The sequence below is a fragment of the Physeter macrocephalus genome, chromosome 6 (genome assembly GCF_002837175.3).
Source record: "Physeter macrocephalus isolate SW-GA chromosome 6, ASM283717v5, whole genome shotgun sequence".
NCBI lineage: Eukaryota > Metazoa > Chordata > Mammalia > Artiodactyla > Physeteridae > Physeter > Physeter macrocephalus.
Genome location: NC_041219.1, coordinates 41082525 through 41100094, shown reverse-complemented (window position 1 = coordinate 41100094; position 17570 = coordinate 41082525). Strand labels below are relative to the sequence as shown.

Here is a 17570-nt window from a genome sequence, read left to right as displayed (position 1 = left end):
TAATCACACTCTGCCCTCAGGGCCCTGCCCTTGCCCTCCCTCTGGAATGCTCTTCCCCACTTATCTAGGTGACTTGCTTCCTCACTTCATTCGGTGCTGTGATCACTTGCTACTTTCTCTGAGAGGCTGTTAAGAATCTCTTTTCCTAAAACAACATCCCACCCATCACTCATGGACTGATCACCATCTGACCCCTTGTACAGTAACCTGCTGTATCTTCCCTTCTCGGCCCCTCACTTGTTTCTTTGTTTACTAGAATATAAGATCCATTGGAGCAGGGCCTTGGCTTTGTTCATTCCTGTATCCCCAGTGCCTGATGTAGTAGCCGGCACATAGTAGGTGCTCAGTTAATATTTATTAAATGAGTGAATCCACTACCTTACTCTCTGGAATTCTCCCAGCCTTGTAGTCCCTTTAAGGCCTCCTGGAGGAATGTACTTGAACAGCAGAAGTTAGGGGGAGTGCTAAGAAATAACTCCCCCCCTGCACCTGCGCTGCAATCAAAAGAAAACTGATGACTGGCAGAAAAATCCAGCCACCATCTGGCTGTTCAAGGACCCCTCCCGAGTGCTAACAGCATTGTCATTCAAGATAATGAAGATGAAAACAAACAGTGATCCAGGGGTACAGGTTCCCAGGAGGCGGCCTGGCTGGACTTAACTCCTTCCGAGCCAGGAGCCACGGAGCTTCCAGGCATCCTGAGACGAAAACACCCTTCCCTGACGGTGAAGGCAGGAGGTGGGCAAGGTCCCCGCCTGGGAGATTACAGGTGACTTGCCCCAGGAAAAGATGAGATGGAGAAATTCTAAGCAAAAGTGCTTAGGCAAGATAACGGCCGTGGGCCATGAGGAATGGTACCGCCAATGACACCTAACAAACCATTTGCCCATCTGTCAGCAGGGTCCTTCCGGCTGGGAGCCAACTGTGCTTTCAGCTCCTTTATTAAAGCAGTGGTGGTGTACGCTCTCAGCCTCAAGGTTTGAGACCCAGGGCCACTCTGTCTTCAAGGGACCCTCCATCTCTGAAGTACAGAAAGAGGTTGTCCAGCTTAATCAATTGCCATGAGCAAGCGCTGAGCACATTCGATTAGAACACAAAACTTCGGGGAGCTCAGGGGAGGAGCCGAAACCAACGCCAACAGATGCCAAGGCAAAGGGAGCTGGCGGCTGTAGTCCTGCCTTCCTCCCAGCTCGGGGGTAAGGAAACCATCAGGGACACACTTCCTCCGTGAGAGGCAGGAATGGTGCACACTACGTCAGATGGCCCGGTTCTGAATTCCACATCTGCCGATTGTCAGCTGTATGAGTGTGGACAACTCACTTGACACCTCTGTGCTCAGTCTCCTCAAAGGTAAAATGAGGATTACAGCAAGTTACGACCAGCCAGGGTTGTTATTCAAATTACATGAATTCATGTATGTCAGGTGGTCCACGCAAGCATTCTAGAGGCTGGAGATGATGATGATGGGAACCATCATCCCGTGTACCACGGGAACACTGGAATCTCAGACTTGCCCAAGCCAGCCAGCCACCAAGTGGTAAAGCTGAGATTCAAGAGAATCAGCTGTTTCCACCACTTTCTGAGGATCTGACAGTTACTCAAAAATATTTACCGAGTATCTTCTATGTGCTAAGATCTTCTTAAGGTGCTAAGGATATTATAGTGATCAAGAAGTCCCTTTTCTCTTGGAGTTTACGACTACAGGAGGAGATAAATGATAACTATAGTCAAATAAATATAAAATATCTACCTTCAGAAATAAGTGGAGTGTGTTGAGAATATAAGTGATTTTTTTCTCATTCTATAGTTTTGGCTCTAAACATTTAAGCCAAACTATTCAAGTTTCCTTTCTAAAAAGTTAAACCATAAAAAGTGAATATTCAAAGGGAAATTGCTGGGGGCAGGGAGGAAGAGCATCGCTCATTTATTTCATTCTTCCTTAAGTAAATGAAAAAAATCAGACAGGAGCCAAGTCGTCAGCTCTGAGTAAAAGTTTCTATCATGTTAACATGCCTCAGCAACAAAGCTGTGGTTTTAGAAATGATACAGTTAGCGTTTGCTATGCAGGGAAAATGTTTCCCTCTAAAGTTTGAGGCCAAAGCTATTTCAAAGAATAACCATGCTCACGGCAATGGATTTTGTTTTTCTTTACCCAGATGAGAATTCACACAATGGCTGGCACATTCTGCCAGGGAAGATTCTTGCAAAACTGCACGGAGCTGAATTTCACTTTATGGTTGGTGCTTAGGCGTAAATTATTATTACACGTTTATAGGGGTTTTATGTCGGTATACTATTTTACTGCTGGAGAAGCATTTACGCAATATGTGGCATCCTTAAGTGTTTTTTCATTTACAGCTCTGCACTTTGGGGTCTGTAATGGCAGACGAGTATCTGCAAACCCCCTACGATTGTCAACCCCCTGGATGGCCCAGAGCTGTGTCAGTGGGGATTAACAGCGCTGCAGCCTGCGATGGAGGGGTTGCAAGGACTTCACATTTTCTACACCCCTCCTTGAGGGTGCGATGCCTTCGCAGTCACATTAATTCATGCACTGGAGGGCGTTCAAGACGGAACCAGAAATTCAGTAGCATCCCCCAAGCTCGTGGATCTGAGCTGCCTAGCACGGAGGCGGGTGAGAAATGACATTGGAGGACCTGGCAATATCTCCCGGCACTCGTTCACTCATGCTAAGAACATGCCGGCACTGACAGCAGCTTGACCACTTTCAGAGTCCGGGTAACTATGAGCTAAGTTAGAATCCAGGATTCCGAGCCCACCTGGCATGGACAAATCCCTCTGGTTCTAAGCTTAGTTCTGTCATCTTTAAAACAGAGAAAATCACAAGACCTACATCCTAGGGTTAAAGCAACAGGGAAATGCCATCAGGCACGTAATAAGCTCTTGACCCCGGGTCTGACACAGCCTAGGCACTCAAGTTATGCTATTTAGACGAACAAGGTCATTGCTTATTGGCCAGAAAGATCCGGACAAGACCCACAGTTAGCAATCACTCTTTCTTCTGACCATTTTAGCCCTGTGTCCAGCCGGACTTTGCAAGGTCAGCAACAGGGTTCTGGGCCCCCAGAAGGGATTCAGCAAAGCCCTTCAATGTGCACGCAGAACTCTGTGTGTGTCTGTGGTGGGGTCGGTGTGCACACGCGCACAAACAAGCGCTTTTGGGGAAGAGGCCAAATTATAACAGCCCCTTAAAGGGAATCACAGCCAGAAAAAGCTGACGGTGAGCAGTGTGGAGTCCAGCTCGCTCCTCTTGTTCAGCCTGCTTCCTGCAGGCGGGACAGACGTGGTGTGATGGGAAGAAAAACAAAGGAGTCAGATGGTTCAGAAGTTCAAATCCTGGCTCTGTGCCCTCCTCGCTAGGTGACCCTGGGGGGCTCTTTACCCCTCTGAGCATCATGACACCCCAGTAACACTGGGTCAAGCCTACCTCCCAGGGTTGCTGGGAGGGTTAAATACAATAATAAATGTCTGGCATGCAGTGGCGCCAACTAAGTGTTAATTCCGCCATTCACAGTCCGCTGGGAAAGCAGAAGGTTCTTCTTGGCCAACAGGACCAACCGCCCTATCTTTCCGTCCATCTGCCGCTTCCTTGCACACCACGAACCCTGGCACCTTCACCATGCCTGCACCAAGCCAGGCTCAACCTCACCTGCCTACACCTCCCTAGGATTCAACGTTCACTCTATTGCCGCTGAGCTCCACCCCACGCCTCAGCTGTGTCCTTTGATTTCAAGCGGCAGCACGGCTTCAGAAACGAGCCACCTGGGTTCACACATCAGCCTTGCCAGGTCCTAGCTGGTCGCTTGAGACCAGTAACTCAACCTCTCTGTGACTCAGGTTCTTCACCTATAAAATGGGAATGATCAAATATCTATTTTTTCACTGGAAAAAAATTACTTAATCCATACGAAGTGTGAGGACAAGGTCCAGCACATCGTAAGTCGTAGCTGTGATTAGTATCGGACTGCAAAAAACAGTGACTCAATGAAGCCAGCTCAGATAATGGCATTTTCCCAGGAACACTTAGAAGACAAAAGGGAGACAGGCCCTCCCAGAACCTCAGAACAGCAGCTGTACTACAAGCAAGCAATACAGAGCCAGCAGCTGGAACCCAGGCAGCACAAGGGACCCAGCTAAGTGAGTGTGAGCTTGGCCACAGGCTGATTCAGCTGCTCCCTGTGTCTAGGAGATCTGGCCCTGTCTTCTCCAACCTCACGTTCACTGCTACATCTCGGCCACAATGGCTTTTCTCTGTCCTTTGAACGAGCGAGGTCTATTTGCACCTCAGGACCTTTGCACTTGCTATTCCCTCCGCCTAGAATTCTCTACTGTCCTGTCTTTGCATGGCAGCTTTATCATAGCCTTCAGCTGTCCCCTCCCCAAGGGGCCCTCCCTAACCACCCAACCCTTCCCTTTCACCATCCACTCTCCGGCTCCCAATCTGGATTATTTCCTTCATGGCACTGATCTTTTAAAAAAAATTTTTTTTTCATATTTCCTTACCCTGGAATATAACATCCAAGAAGGCAGGGATTGTCTGTTTCCTCATGTCCCTAGAAGAACACCTCATCTGTACCAGGAATGCCGTGACTGTTGGCCACAGGAATGAACTCCTCTCCTGCTTCACTTCCTGCTACGAAGTGGCTGGTTCTCTCTATATTTCTAGTGAAGAGTCTCAAAAGATGCATGTAACTAACACCAGTATCACACACAGGTTGATATGCTAGCTTGCTACAAAGGATGCTGCCCAGACTCTGGAATGGCCAGTGTGCCAGCTGCTCACCCTGAAGCCAATGAGCACATATTCCTAGGGCAGCCCATTCAACAAGGCTGAGGCCATTTCCACTGGCAGGTGTTGAGAATGTGGCAGATTCCAAAACAGTCATGTCAAAGGCACAGAGTCTTTGTAATACTCTTTATTCTATATATGTAAGTCCGTTTCCCCAACACTATAAATTTCTTAACAACAAACACTTTCGTAACTGCCCATAACACCTTCAAGAAAGGCTAATTCAAATGGAGGACCAGAACCAGATGTGAAAGGCAAAACTAGAGAGTCATAACAAAGAGGAAAAGATAGAGGCCTCAGTGAAAAGCCTTTGCAAACTATAAAAACGTCTGTAGGTGACCATGAACATTTAAGTCTTGAAGCATCTTCAAGAAGCCACAGGAGAAGAGCTGACCCAGGTGAGAGCGTCCGTTATTAAACGGCCCCAGGTGGGATTGATGACTCTGCCGGAGGCCGGAGTGGTCTCTGAATGGGGGTTTTGGGTGTACTGAGGTGCTGCACCTCCAGCCCTGGGCCAGCAGGGTCCCTTCCATTTACCCCAGCGTGCTGTGCAAACATTATCTTTTTCCACGGGGTTTCAGGGTGCAAGGAGTCAGGAAGTTCTGCTTTAGAACAGGGATCGTCAAACATTTTTACGTAAACGGTCAGGCAGTAAATATTTTAGGCTTTGGGGGCCATAAGGTCTCTGCTGCAACTACTCAACTCTGCCACTGTAGCAGAAAGAAGCCACAGGTGTCGGTAAATTAATAGGTGTAGTTGTGTGCCAGCAAACCTTTGTTTACAGTTATTGACATTTAAATATCACATAATTTTCACATGCCATGGAATGGTATTCTGTTTTGTTTTTTTCTATTCTTTTTCCTTTTTTTCTTTTTGGACCACTGAAAAACGTAAATGCCATTCTTTGTTCATGGGCTATACAAAAACAGGTGGCTGGCCAAAGTTTTGCCAATCCCCGCTCTTAGACCATTCCCCACTGCTGTCTCTTATCACATGGTCAGAATGTCAAGGTCCTCCTGACATTCTATGCTGGGACTAAGCCTGCTGGAATCTCCTCCACTCAGTGTTCAGTGACTCATAGAACCACCAGGACCTCAAATCATGTTTGTTAAAAATTGTCCTTCGGTCTCTGATGATTATTTGCATCCGGGGAGGAAAAATGAAAGGAATGGACTACTTTCATGACAGAAAAATCTAACGCAAGAGAGGGAGCCAACATGGAATTTTTGGTGGAAAACTCTACTTTTACCTCAACATCAGCTTCAGAAATAGCCCAGTTCACAGACCTACCAGGAAGACAAGAAAGAGGAAAAGAAAAAAATGTTTCCTCTAGGTGACCTGGGACAGATGAATTATATTTGTTGAATGAATGAATAAATGAATGAACAAATAAACATATTTTAGCATGCCTAAACAGAAGACATTTTCATCATTCTACCAAAACTAGTCCAGATCACAAAAACAGAACATCTAGAGAGAAGAAGATTTAGTAGCCTAAAGAATTAAAAGATGAAAGCTATAGAGACCAATTGATTCTTTACTAAAATTCTTAATTTCCCTAGAGCCAGGCCGACTGCCTTAAAACATCTCATTTACATGAATAAAAAAAATAAGAAAAGTGATTACTGGCTACCTACTAAGTATGAGACACTTTCACATGCATCGCCTCTTTTAATCTTCATAACAAACACACTACAGAGAACCATGATCCTTTATTTTTTCAGACGAGGTCACCCAGACCCAGGGAGTGTGGACGCCAGGGTTTCAAACCCAGATCCACACAACCTTAAAAGCCCAGGCCCTTTCTGCTGCATACAACATAAAACCGTTCATTCCAGTCACTTGTGGATTATTAAAATCATGAAATGATCCACAGGCCAGGTCATTTGAGAACATGCCTCTAAAATGCCTCTGAACTGCAGAAAGTAAAACACTATGAAACCTACAGAGGAAAATGTATAATGTAAGAAACACACATCCATACCGACTAGGTTTGGGATTCTTTTCTACTTTGTATTTAATACAAAAATACTCAATTTTACAATATCACAGGCAAAACAGCTAGCACGGCAACAAACAGGCACCCTCCACCCCCCCATAATGAACAGTTCCTGCTTAAAAATCTTGGAAAATTAATCACAGCCACATACACTTTAAAAAAAAACAAAAAGGATCTAATTCAGAAAAACAAAAATGATCCTAAAAATAAATACAGAATCCTTTTGCAGTTTTACTCCTAGACCTTAAGCACTGCTTTCACATATATTCATTTAAAATTATTTTTGGAACTCCGCTCACTTTGGGAAAATACTGAGTGTTATAATATAGTCTAATCTCTTCTGTTAGTTTTAATCTGTGAAAAGTTTTTGCTCTCTAACAAAGTCAAAATTTGGTTTGAAAGGTTCTAGCACATATCCCTTGCAGATATGTAATATCCGATCATGGTTTTACCACTTTGAAAATGATTTTGGATATTTATTACTTTCATCTTTACAACAACCCTAGGTCATTGTTTACTTCCTTTTACAAATGTGTAAAAACAAAAGTCTCACAGAGATTGGAAGGGGGCTTTTCCAGTGGCAAGTGATAGAAAAACGAGTCTAAACAAAACACAGAATTTAGTGGCTTTTAATCTACAAAGCCCAAGGGTAGATCTAATTAGCCTCAGGTAAGGTTTGATCTAGGTCTATGGTGTGACCTGGTCTCTCTCCATTTCTCAGCTCTGCTTTTATCCATACTGACTTCATTCCCAAATGCCAAGCTGTGGAGCGACAGCTGCTAGGTAGGCTATTATAGCAAGGATGTGCACAGCTACATCCTCTAAGGTTCAAGGCCACTGGAAAAGAACACACACACGTCTCTCAACAGCCTCTACAAAACCCCCATCACATGTTTTAAAAATTAATTAATTTATTTATTTATTTGGCTGCATTGGGTCTTAGGTGCAGCACATGGGATCCTCGTTGCAGCACGCGGTCTTCTCTCTAGTTGTGGCGCGGGGGCTCCAGAGCGCGCAGGCTTAGTTGCCCCGCGGCAGGTGGGATCTTAGTTTTCTGACCAGGGATCAAACCCGCGTCCCCTGCCCTGGAAGACGGATTCCTAACCACTGGACCACCGGGGATGATTCCCCACCCCCCACCCTATCACATTTTATTGGCCCTGAGGAAGCCACGTGCCCACCCAAATTACTGTGGTCAGGGGTAATTTGAGTCATATGTCTCACCCTGAAGTCATGCAATATCATCTATACCAAAATTCATGGGCTGAAGTGTGGATTTCCAAAGAAAACTTGAGCAGGGTGAATAAACACTGAGTTGGAAAACCAAGAGGTGCCCACTACAGATTGTGACTTGCCCACAGTCACAGAGATACAAGGAGACAAAATCAGGAAAGACTCGAGTAGCAATCTCTGAAACCAAGTACTCCAAAAATAGTGGCAAATTGGTTTAAAACACAGAGAGTAAATCACAAAAAGCCTCCCAAACTGAATCTCTTGGTCACAAATAACATTCTAAAATATTGATCGACTGCCTACAGAACTTCAAAGAAAGCCAAGTCCCTTTTACAAAATATAAATTTTGTAAAATTAAATGAAGGTGACCATTATCTAAATCAAAATCCCTTTATAGCTCTAAATGGTTCCTCACCATCTGCAAAGCCAGAACATTATACTCAAAAGGAAAAAGGAAAAGCTTTTTGACCTATTTTTGTCCCTACACTACTGTACAGCACCGACTCCTATTTATTAAGTCCCATCAAATGCATGCTATTGCACCGGCTATATGCAACTCTAAAATGACACTTATTTTCAGTTGGAGATTAGAATCTCAAACAAGAGGGCCTTTTTTAATAAAAAATAAAATTAAAAATAGATTTGCCATTGCCTTTTTAATGAAACTGGTAGCTCTGCCGGCTTAGAGGGGAAATGACATATTTCTTGGGATTTTTACATACTGATCTGAGCAGTGCATTAAAAAAGTTACCAATATTCACATCTTGAGAAATTGCTCTATGCCTCTCCTCTAACTGTACATACCATCCCCCCACTGCCCCTCCACAGCGGGCGCAGGCAGCCAACATATGCTCTTCCCCCAGACACAACACCCTCTAAAACCTGACACATGCAGGTGGCACAGAACACTGGGTGCAGCCTGCCAGGTATGAGCCAAGGAAGAAAATGATTTAGCCCGGAGCTATCCAACAGAACTTCCTGCAATGATGTAAAAATTCTACATCTGTGCCATTCAATATGGTAGCCACTACTTACATGGGCTGTAGAGACTGAGAAACAATTTGTATTTAACTTTATTCTAATTACTTTAAAGTAATCACATGTGGCTAGTGGTGACTAAATTGGAGAGCAGCACAGATACTGCCCCTGAAAATTTCTCTGGCATGTCATCAATTGCTCTCTCCCACTTGCATTTTCTATCCCAGCACAAAAAAAACCGCCTGCCGTTCCCCAAATAGGGTACCTGCTTGTGCCTCTGGACTCCTACACGTGCTGTTCCTTTGGCCTGGAATTTCTACTCCTAGCCTGCCTGGTAGACTCCTCTTCATTCCCCAAACTCAGCCCAGGTTTCACCTGTTCTCTGACGCCTTCCCTGATCTTTCCTCTCTCTTCCCCACTCATGAGAGTAGGTCACCTCTCCTTCTCCACTGCCCCTGTGCTTGCGTACTTCTGCGGCTGGGCTCAACCATACTGCGATGGGTCATGAGCCTGTCCCTTCCACAGTGGAAGGCAGTAGGGCATGGTGGTATAAGCGAGCACTCTGGAGACAGCTGCCTAGTGTCAAATACTGGCTCTAGCACTTATTAGTCACTCTATAACATCAAGCAGGTTACAAGACCTCTCTGAGTTCAGTGCCCCATCTGTACAATCAAGTTATTAATGGTAACTCCTTTATGGTTTTTGCAAGAACTAAATGACCAAACGCAGATAAAACATCACCAGGTTTGCCTGGCAAGGAGCAAAGACTCAATAAAATTGAGCTCGTTTGCATTATTTGTCATCAAATTATTAGACTATGCACCTTTGAGAATGTACTAGGTCTTAGCCATCTCCATAACCCAGAGTCAGAGTACACAGTATACATTCATTAAAGATTATTAATCCTAAACTCAGTTCTGAATACATTCCATAATGCTAAACAGCCTTGTTCTAAATGTCAAACTAAGAGACTAAAAAAGAACAGAGGAGGGCAAGGGCGGAAGGCTGAGGTCTCAGAAAGACCAAAGATATCTATGGGTCCTCATTCAAAGTGCATCCAAACTGACTACCACCACCCTCCCCATATGTCCCACCAGACCCTCTCCCCATGCCCAACCTGGCCAAGTCTTGACCAAAATGTCTCCCTCAGGGACTTCCCTGCTGGCACAGTGGTTAAGAATCCGCCTGCCAATGCAGGGGACACAGGTTCGATCCCTGGTCCAGGAAGATCCCACATGCCACGGAGCAACTAAGCCCGTGAGCCACAGCTACTGAGCCTGCGCTCTAGAGCCCACAAGCCACAACTACTGAAGCCCGCGCGCCTAGAGCCCATGTTCTGCAACAAGAGAAGCCACCACAGTGAGAAGCCTGCACACCGCAACGAAGGGTAGCCCCCGCTCACCACAACCAGAGAAAGCCCGCGTGCAGCACCAAAGACCCAACGCAGCCAAAAAAATATTTTGAAAAGTCCCCCTCTTTTCCTAGGTGGATATCTGGATGAGGGGGGTGGAGGAGAAAAACCTTCAATTTACTGAAACAGCCCTACACACCTGGATTCTGTGTTCCACCTGTGCACCTGGCCCTGAAGGATGGGGCATCTCCTGAGCCCCTCCGAGGCTCCTAGGTTTCCCAACAAGCATTCAGAATGATTAAGTGTTCAATACACAGGCTTTCTAGCCCATGTAGAGTCTCAACGGAACTGCTTGTTCCCCAAATTCAATGTCTTCCTCCTCCTACAAGGCTCCCTGGCACAGGCACTCAGCCAGGAGTTTAGTAAAAGACAACACTGGGGTGCGTGGAGTGCACGGCAAGTGCATCTCTAATGGGGCTTTCTCTTTGGCTCTTTGCACGCAGAGAATGATGTCAGCCCAGCTTCCACTTTCTGGGCAAAGCAGCACTGGAATCCAGAAGGCAGGTTACCGATCTTCCTGGAGGACCCTGTGCAGGAGGTTCTTTTCAGGCCACGCCACGTGGCATGTGGGATCCTAGTTCCCCGACCAAGGATCAAACCTGTGCCCCCTCGCAGTGGAAGTGTGGAGTCCCAACCACTGGACCACCAGGGAATTCCCAGAAGGTGTAAGGGGTAACCAGTAGCACAACTGAGTAATGCAAGGAACATCTAATAAGAGGTCTGGGCTCTGCAATTTGCCTGCAAACTTGGACACATCACCTTCCCTGTCTGGGCTTCAGTTTCCAGGTTTATAAAATTAGGCGGTAATTTCCAAACTTTCTTTTTAAGGAGTAAAAACACCTTTTCATCCCAAATGAAATCTTACACGGGGAAACTCCAATATATAAAACATACAGTGGAACAGCTGTGATCAGAGTGCATTTGTGGGATTCGTGAAGCCCCACCTACCTAAGCCTCTCTCCCTTCACTCTAGGAAACCCAGAATCCTAGAAACTCAGAAGATGGTGTTAGCAAACTAGATCATTTTTCTAAGATCACAACAAATTGGAATAGTTCAGGATGTTACTTACAATGGACCTTATGACACCTCTCAATGTGGAGTGGATAAAAAACAAGACTAGACTGATGATTTCACTTAAAAATTTTATTATGAAAAATGTCAAAAATATTTGAAAAATAGTCAAAAAAGAGGAAACCCCCTATATACCAACAACCCAGCATCAACAATTACCAAGTCTTGTTTTATCTCTACCCTACCCATTTCCATATCCCTGAGATAATTTTGAAGCAAATCTCCAATATATTATCCAGCTAGTTAAAAATATTTCAATATAGTTATGTAAAATATAGAGATTTAGAAAAACTAGATCTCAGTTTCATTACCAATACTAAGAAAAATAAAAACATTAATTCTTCAATATCATCTGACATCCAAGGTCACTGTTCCATTATGTTTTTCCACATAATTAATTTGATGAAGAACTGAGTCATTTTTCTATAGAGTTTCCCATTGGCTGAATTTTCCTGGCTGCATCTCTGTTTGTCATTTAACACGAACTTTCTGGTGATTCCAGAGTTAGATCCAGGGTCTTGACCAGATTCAAGTTCCATCAGGAGGCACATAGCACCTCCTTTTTGTATTATTGGTAACCACTGATGGCCACTTTCTATATTAGATTATTTTTCAGCTTCTTACGTATCTTCCAAAATGCTTCACACGTAGATTAACACATAACGTTATATTTTTAAATTTTTACCCACATTGCATTAAACCCTACTATTGTTCGGAAACCTTTTACTTAATGATTTGAGATTATTAATCTTTAAAAAATTAAAATTCAGTAAGATACACTTAACACGTTAATAATTATAGTTTAAATTCTGACATGTGTCCAGAATAGTGCTTTATACACAATACGTGACTGATAAATAGTTCCTGAATAAACAAGCAATACCAGTAAATCCAGTGGATTTCTTAGAAGTAGTGTCATACTATCAATTAATTCACACAAGAACTCCACCAGATGTACTGTGTGATACACCCAAGACTTCTAAAGATTCCCACTGTCTTCTCAGATTATAAATTCAGCAAAGCCAGGCAAATCCTGCTCTTCACCATATCACATTTTGTCTTTTTTTTTAAACAACTGCCTAAAAAAATCCACATGACTCCATCTTTTTACTGCCTTAACGCATCCATTTATCAGTTTTCTCCTCCCCCAAATAGCCTCAGCATAAACCACAGCCCCCTATCAATAATCAAACCAGTAATTCCCGCCTCCCCCACAAACACTAACTGGTGGTTACACAATTAGCAGCCTGTTTCTGTGTAGCCAAACCTTAGGTACCCAAAATGATCAATGTCACCGTTCCACTTCATGACTTGGAACTTGTTGTGGTGAGGAACAGCCACTCCCTCCAGTCCATTAATTGTCCCACAAAAGAAGCCAGAGACAGGAGCAATCATAACTAAATCGGGCAACACAGTTTTGTTTTTGTTTTTTTTTTGTCCTCCGTAGGCTTTTTTTTTTTTTACACTAGAAAGCTACTAATCCTTATATCTGCATGCTCAGAGTATCAACAAGTGGGTGGCTTACCAGGAAAAGACTAATAAAGTGTCCCACCCAGTCTATCTCAGCCACCCCAATATTTTTCATTACGAACCTATTTACATCTAAAGTATGTAGTGTATACGGAGGGAAACCAGATGGTGGCTAAGTGGTTATTAAACCAGGTTTGTAGGCCCAAGGAGACAGTGGAATAAGACAGGGCAGGCGATAAGAGTTTTCAGCAGGAGCTCTCTTCCTCCTCCTACTCCTCAAGGGCCACTGAATCCCTCAAAGTGAGAACCATTCCCTCCAGGATTAATGAAGAGAAGGAAAGAGGCCCATTATAACCTGTCCCAGAGCAGGAGCCCACCCTCTGCCTCTGCCAGACGAGGGAATTCCTGCAGCCACGGGAAAGCCCGGCACTCCTCGCACGCTGCCAGGCACTGGACCCTTATCCAGTGGTCTCACCAAAGGCATGCCCACCAATTACAGATCCCTAACTCTGAATAAACTGGTATTCAACTGATCCCTTGAGGACAGTCCCTTGGGGACTTGGGGTCAGCTCCTTGATCCACCCCTAACTAGCCTCGTGCAAATACCTTGTCTGAGACACCTCTCTGGTCTCCAAATCGGAAGACCTCCTGATAAGGTTTTCACAAAGGATTAAAAAGGCTAACTGCATGATACAGGCTAATTCCTTTCTTCCCCACCCCACCCCACCTCTCTGCACTCTCTCTGCTGCTCTTCATCTGCTTACCCCGTCTACTTCATCTGCGCCTGACCACTGAGGACAGTTCCCGGACCATTTTCTCAGCAAGCGCCAGCTCTGCCACAGGGACCATGCACAGAAAGATACGCAGAATATAACCTCTAAGGCCTGTGCCATTCCTGGTCTAGGGGTGATGGTGTGTCATTAGCCTTCATCACCAGGCAATGCCTTGGCCTCTCTGAGTCACCCCAGGATGGGATGCTGCATCAAAATAAGCCTGTCTCCTAAACTCCGGGTCCGGCAGACACAGGCAGGTCCATTCCACAGACATGCCAACCACCTGGGTGGGTACGGCCAGCAAATGTCATTTTTTCAGGAACCAGTACCTCTCCACCCCACCATCCAGCACCCCGTCAATTTCACCGTATCTTCAACAATATCCATATTTCTGGGGAGATACTGGTTCAGGCAGGGGGAAGAACGGGGACCCCAGCATACTGCAACAGACTCTGACTAGGACTACAGACAAGCAATTCATTGCCAGGCAGCACTCACAGGCAACTCACTACCGTCTAAACACTGAGCTAAGAGTTTTAACTGTACCAATTCCATTAGTTCCTATCCCAACCCTGGTATCTCAATTTTCCACATGCGGAAACATGAAGGTATAAGGAGATTAAATAACAAGTCCCAGGTCACATGGCTGGTCAGGGTTAGAGACAGGATGGGAGCCCTGGCTCTGTAGCCTTAGGTCTTCCCCACACCCCAAAAAGGGAAGGAGGTCCAAGAAACCAGAGCAGCCATAACTGCACCTATCAAATCCATCCAGAGAAAAGGCATATTAACTCTCTGGATTGATGAGGAGATCCAGGCGCCAACCCAGTCCCCAGCACCAGTAACAACAGAGCCTTCCAACAGGGACCTCACCTCTTCTAACCTCCATTTTCCCATCTAAAAGATGACGGTCCTAAATAATAGGTCTTATGTTCTAGAATTATCTGTAAGGACACAGGGAGCAGTCTTAAGGCTTTGGGACTTGAGGTCAGAAGAACCTAGTTCAAATATAGGCTATAAAACCAAGTGACTGTGGGGGGGTAATTTAGCCTCTCTGTGCCTCAGTTTCCTCATCTGCAAAAGGGGACGATGGCTTTGCTTTAAGCGCTAAAGGGGACAGTGAGGCACACGCTGGATAGTGTCTGATATCTACCACCCAGTAAGTGGGAGATGGCAGTACTATTATCATCTTCATCCTCATCCTCACCTGAAATTCCACAGAAGGAATGCCTCCTCCTTTTAATACAGGTAAGACCTTTGAAGAACCTTATCTGGAAGGATAATCTGGCTAACACATTTTCCAATTTAAATCCTTGAGCAGTTAGAGTGGTGGGGATAGGGTAAATGGTTTAAAGGTAGCAGCTGGATCCCGGGCCCCTCCCTCACCTGGTCGAAAAATAAGCCTGGGGCTTTGTTGGCTCCCCTCCTTCTTCTAATTCCGCCGCCCCACCTCCAACATGACCCTCTCACCACACTCCCATTCCCAAGACCCCACCTGTAACCTAACGGGTCTTTAGTAAATACCCCGCCCTCCCAAGTCCACATCTGCTGAATGATAACGTCGAGGTTCCTATGGCAACCCTCCTTTCTAAAGTTGGGTGAGTGGGAGACGCAGGGATCATTCAGCACCTGGCTTATGTTGCGTGAAAGTCCTCGAAACCGCATGTGATTTTTTTTCTCCACAATTAAGAGTCAGGCTTTACCCTTTTATAGCACATGGCCATTAATTAAGTGCTCTCACAGATGTTACCTACTATGTGAGACGAGGAGGAGAGATGACTGACACTAGTTTTACAAATTAAGAACATTAACAATTAGAGCTGTTAAGAGCTCCTATGTAGTAAAATCAGGGTAAGACCTTAGGTCTCTCAACTCCCAAATCAGTGCTCTTGAGACGGGCACTGCCTCTTGGGAGTTTACCTCGTCCTCTAGCAGGCCACTGCACTAGAATTTCTCTTTCGCTCATCTTCATGCCTGGAGGCATGTACACCCCAACCCCTGCGTTTTTGCTTTCTGTCACATCCTGGTTTGTTTCAACTACCAGCAAGTGTATGTATGACTTAGCCCTGCAATTAAACTGTGCACCCTTTAAAGCAGGGTTCATGCTAAAAACGGTTTGACATCTGTTAAGGAGCAACCACCTTAGTTCACTAGTGTTGTGATTAAGAGTCTGAGCTTAGAAATCACAATATGATGTGACGTAATATCACAAAAACCTAGGTTTGAATCCCAGTTCTGATGCTACTAAGCTGTGTGATCTTAGGAAAGTTACTTAACTCCTCTGTGACTCCATTTCCTCACGGGTTTAATGGAGTTAACAGTGCTGACCTCTTAAAAGTTATTGTGAGAATTAATGGGAGCTTGATGCAGGTAACAGAGTAAGCTCTTAGAAATTTTATGCTATTATTATCATTAATATTATTATTAACCAACATCACCACAACGTTACAGTTAAAAAACTGAAGTTCAGGGCTCTGTATCTTGCCCAGGGTCACACAGCAAGTAAGCACTGCAGCCCAGGAGGAAATTCAAAGATGCCACCTTTTAGAGTCCCCACATGTACAACATACAGTAAATGCTTAGTAATACTCAGGAATTACAGAATGTGACACCTGTAAGGAGAGTCATCTGGTCAACCTTCTCGTGCTGCAGATTAGAAAATTCAGGCCCAGCAGATAGCGCATCTGTTCAATTTGTTTAGCTAGTAATACACTTGTCCCTCGTTATCCAGTGGGGATTGTCCCAGGACCCCCACCCCCCTGCCAGATACCAAAATCCATGGATGCTTAAGTCCCTTACGTAAAATGACAGAGTACAGTCAGCCTTCATGTTCGCAGGTTCCACCTCCGCGGATTCAACCAACCTCGGTCCGAAGACTGAAAATCGATCCGTGCTTGGTGGAATGCTTGTGCATAAAGAACCCGCGAACAGGGAGGGCCAACTGTAATAACCTACACAGTCGTAGAGTGATGCCTAGTTACAAAGTTTTAGTCACCATGAGACATGGTGCTGAAGCCTCCAGCCGAAGACCACCAGGAACTCACGTGAAGTCAGACACGGTTGGGTTTACTACCACGCCACAGAGAACCGTGGTATCTCAGTAGAGGATGTTAGGGGGTGCTCACTGTACAGATTTGGGCTTGTTCAGAGATTTCGGGGAGGGTTCAAGGAGACACAGTTTTGCTGCAGTGGGTGCAGTCATAAAGCAGGAATGCTGTGCCCAGGTATCCTTGTAAACGTTTCCCTAGGAGGCGTCAGGAACACAGGGCTCTGGCTGTAATTGATAAAGACACAGCAGTCATTCGTATGCTCTGAGAGAGGCAGGTACTTGGTCAGTGTTGCAAACTGCACAATGTTCTTATATTTATCTGTACTCCGTCTTGATTATGGAGTGGTCTTGTTTTTGTCTTGTTCTATCATCATCATCACAGAGGAACCCTGTCACATGTCAGCATGCTGTGAAATTCTTCACGTCCACGAGGAGAACATCAGGGCCTAGCTATCAGAGCCGGTCCAGTGCCAGGCTGACAGCGGTCAGAAGTTGCTGGGGTGTTGTTTTTTGTTTTTTGTTTTCTCCTTTCTCAGTAATTTGTTCAACTATTCATAGTACATGTTTGTGTCAGGCAATTTCAAGGGGGGTCTCGGTGCAAAATAAGTAAAGATCCCAACCCTTAATGAGGTGACATTCCAATGGGGGAACAAGATAATTAAAAATAAACAAAATACGTTAAAAAAATAAATCCTACAGCGTGTTAGAAGGTGATAAGTGCTATGGCAAAAAAGAAAAAGCAGGGCTTCCCTGGTGGCGCAGTGGTTGCGCGTCCGCC

General features: G+C 45.0%; 1 long non-coding RNA gene across 1 annotated transcript in view; it reads right to left on the bottom strand.

The window, feature by feature from the left end:
* Positions 1-15979: 15979 nt before the first annotated feature.
* LOC114486436 (uncharacterized) overlaps positions 15980-17570 on the bottom strand; it is a 5169-nt gene continuing 3578 nt past the window's right edge. Inside the window, exon 3 of the long non-coding RNA XR_003680147.1 lies at positions 15980-17017. This is a non-coding gene — a long non-coding RNA (uncharacterized lncRNA). The remainder of the gene's footprint in view (positions 17018-17570) is intronic.